The sequence below is a fragment of the Nannospalax galili genome, unplaced genomic scaffold, assembly GCF_000622305.1.
Source record: "Nannospalax galili isolate Female #2095 unplaced genomic scaffold, S.galili_v1.0 scaffold1128, whole genome shotgun sequence".
NCBI classification, from domain to species: Eukaryota; Metazoa; Chordata; class Mammalia; order Rodentia; family Spalacidae; genus Nannospalax; species Nannospalax galili.
Window position 1 is genome coordinate 6299 of NW_008358632.1, and position 4104 is coordinate 10402.

A 4104-nucleotide genomic window follows, 5' to 3' on the forward strand; every position below is an offset into this window, starting at 1 on the left:
GCACTTACCTACATGCAGGCAATACACACATACACATAAAAATAATAAATAAAATATATATTTTAAAAAAGACTGAGGGACTAGAGAGATGGCTCAGCAGTTAAGAGCACTGACTGATCTTGCAGAAGACCTGGGTTTGATTCCCAGCACCCACATGGCTGCTCTGAACTGTCCTTGACTCCAGTTCCAGGGGAATCTGAAGCCCTCTTCTGACCTCCGCGACATTGCACGACACGGGTGCACTCACATACATGCAGGCAGTACACTCATACACATAAAAATAATAAATAAAATTAAAATAATAAAGAGCCAAACTGCAGGTCTCTCCTTGCAGCGGCGGCGCAAGAGTAGAGTCCAGGCTGCGGAGGCCAGAGTCATGGCTGGGCGAGCATTTAGAAAGCTTCTTCCCCTGTTTGACAGAGTATTGGTTGAAAGGAGTGCATTTGAAACTGTCACCAAATGTGGCATTACACTTCCAGAAAAATCTCAAGGAAAAGTACTGAAAGCAACAGTAGTAGCTGTGGGATCAGGCTCTAAAGGAAAGGGTGGAGAGATTCAACCAGTTAGTGTGAAAGTTGGAGACAAAGTTCTTCTCCCAGAGTACGGAGGCACCAAAGATAGAAGACAAGGATTATTTCTTATTTAGAGATGGTGACATTCTTGGGAAGTATGTAGACTGAAACCACTGTTGAAATGGCATCACACAAAGCTGCCCATTCCACTGAAGCTCTGAAATATTTCATCATGTAAATAATTTCCATGCCTCCCTTTTATAATAAACTGATGATATTTAAAAATAAATAAATAAAATATTTTTTTTAAAAACTGAAATAGGGATCAAGAGGTCAGAGTTACCACTTCTAGTGAGGAATCTCCTCATGGGTCTGAATGCACATATATGCTCAAATATGCATGCATACAAACACATAGGAACATACACAATTAAAAACCACTATAAAGGGGGCTGGAGAGATGGCTCAGTGGTTAAGAGCACTGGATGCTCTTGCAGAGGCCCTGGGTTCAATTCCCAGAATCCATATGGTGGCTGACAACCGTCCCTAACTCCGGTTCCAGGGGCTCTGATGCCCTCTTCTGACCTCTGCATTGCATGACACGGGTGCACTCACATACATACAGGCAATACACTCACACACATAAAATTAAAAATAAATAAAATGGTTTTTTTAAAAAGCATTACAAGGGGAAGTGACAAAAAAGTGCATTTCATGAAGGGTTGGCTATAACTCACTGGTTGAGTCCTTGCCTAGCATGTGCAAGGCCATGGGTTCAATCCCTAGCACCATGAAAAGCACAAAACAGGGCTGGCAAGATGGCTCAGTAGGTAAAGACACTTGCTGTCAAGCCTGAGGAGCTGAGTTGGATTCATGGAACCCACACATGGTGGGAGAAGCAAACTAACCCCCACAAGTTGTTCTCTGACCTCCACAAGACGATGCCATTGCACACAAGCTCGGATGCACACAGAAAACAAAATGTAATAAAAATATTTAAAGAAGATAATAAACACAACCCATCTTGTGCCTTTCCATTGGAACCTTATCAGTTTTTCCTCTCAATAGTGTTCTGGTTGTATGACTTCCTTTTGTTTCCTTGATTCCTAAGCTCTCTCTCACCTTAAGACTTTTCCACTCATCTCCACCCCTGGAAACCACCCCCTTATCCTTAAGGTCTCACTCAGAGAAGCCATCTTCAACTACCCTGTCCAAATAGCTTCCCCCTCTCCCCACCACTACACCCAATCCTATCATCGTATCTCATTAACAGGTACTAAGTACCACATCTTGGTATTTATTAACTTGCCTACATGTAAATTGTCCTTGACAATACCTGTAACCATTCAATAATCATTTGCTGATTAAACCAGTACATTTGGGTATCCACAGCTTTAAGTACTGACAGTAGGCTCCAATAACCCATCTCTACTGTGTCTCCTCCTCTCCTTGGTTGTTCCAAGTCTAGTTCCTATCCACACCCAAAAGATGTTTGTTCTGCCTGTCAACAGCCTAAACCTAGGTGAAAGGGAATGGCTGTCCTCAAGTGGAGCAGAGGTGATATTGTTAAAGATAGAAATTAGAGTAACCCATCTGATGTGGTTTACAGAAATAGAACAAGAACCACAAAAGAAAAATGGTTGGGCTTGAGGGGAGGGTAGCTCAGTACATAAAAGCACTTGCTGTGCAAGCGTGAAGACCTGAGTTTGAACCCCCAGAAGCTGGCCATGGTGATACACATCTGTGCTCCATGTGCTCCTAAGGCAATATTGGAGATAGAGACAGAGGAATACCCAGAAACTCACCAGCCAGCTAGCTGGCATACTCAGACGCCAACAATAAAGAGACGTTGTTTCAGGCCTGGAAAGATGGTTCAGCAGTTAAGAGCTCTGGCTGCTCTTGCAGAGGACCAGGGTTCAATTCCCAGCACCACATGGTGGCTAACAACTGTCCTGCATGACACGGGTGCACCTACTTACAATGCAAGCAATGCATTCATACACATAAAATGAAAATAATAAATATATTTTAAAAAATAATAAGATATGTTCACTTTATTAAAAAAGAGAGAGAGAGAGAAAGACCCAGTCTCATACAAGGTGGAAGGTGAGGACTGATATCTCAGGTTGTCCTCTGACCTCCACACAAGGCACATGTGTGCCTGAACATACACACACACATATATACATGCACACATATCACATACACTTGTGCACACACAGCATACAATAACAATAAGAAGATAAAGAGGACAGATGTTGAAAATATTTTATGTCAGGGATGAATGCCCATGTGCATGGTCCCTACTCCATCCCTGGGAGTGCACATACCACCACGAAGCCAAAGTTCCATGATGCAGCCATTTGAAGACAGGTGCTTAGAGAGGAGGCCACTTGTCCCATTCCTTTATCACACTGCCTGAGACAGCTCTAGTCTTTCTCACTTCTTTTGTACCTTTACCTGAATAAAATGTCATCACACAGTTCACCAAAGTCCAGGAGTTTCTTGATACACATATGCTCTGCTTGATAAGGTTCTCTTTTGTTTGGTTGGTTTGGCCTGAGCACTTACTTGTCCAGAAACATTCTTAATGCTCATGAGGGATTCTCCACACATACCCCTATGCAGTTTTGGGGATCAAACCCAGGGCTTTGCACATGCAAGGCAAGCACTCAATTATTGAAATATTCCATGGGTTCCCATGTGGGATTCTTGATCCTCTCACAGCTTCTGAAGTTTGAGTCTTATGCAGGCAAGGTTTGAGGATCAGCCCACGGCTTCAACTCTTGGCTAAACATGTGTGGCCTGAGTTTATCCAAAGTCCAAACAAATCAGATGCTCCTTCTGGATGGAAGTCAAGTCTTTCCTTTAGTAATCATTTTTCAGAAATTAAAAAGCAGTATGTTTTCTATCCTCAAAACTCTTACAATCATATCCAATCTTACATAAGATGCATCAATTGCCATAATGAAAGGTTCTGAACAGTCCAAAACTTCTAAAATAGATAAAGAAATAAAAGCTCAATGGTACTGTGGAGAAGTATTTCAGCACTGAAGGATCTGAAACCTTAATGAATCTGCTCCCTCTTTATAAAACACCACAAAAGACCATCTATGACCCAAAATGAAGACTGTTCTAAGGGTCCTCCTTAAAGGACAAGCTTTGTTAGCAAATTAATTGTAGGGAGTATGCCAATCTCTAACAGAGTCTACTTTATCCCACAAAAGAATTACATCTCAAATATCTGATCTTTGAAAATCCAACAGACATTACTAAATTTCATATCATTCATGAGTGGTTGCAAGCCTCAAATGAGATACACCCTCATAATTAGAGACAAGGTCATAATAAAAGGGTTCTCTGAAATTCAGCATCAAAATAATATAAAATTAGCCACAAAGATAATAGGAACATTTTAAAGTTGTAATAATCCTTGAAATACATTCTTTGAAGTTGTGGATGATGTACCTTTGGGTGTTCTCAGATCTCATGGAGAACAAAATCTATACAGTAATGTAAGCAGTGGTGATAGGTACCATGTGTTCGGCAGTGACTGTGCATGAGGCACAGCACCTAAACTCTACATTATTTC

The 4104-nt window shown here is 41.4% G+C and overlaps 1 pseudogene; it reads left to right on the forward strand.

Annotated features, from left to right (window-relative positions):
* The first annotated feature begins 376 nt into the window (after nt 1-376).
* Nucleotides 377-680, forward strand: LOC103724755 (annotated as a pseudogene).
* Nucleotides 681-4104: the final 3424 nt, after the last annotated feature.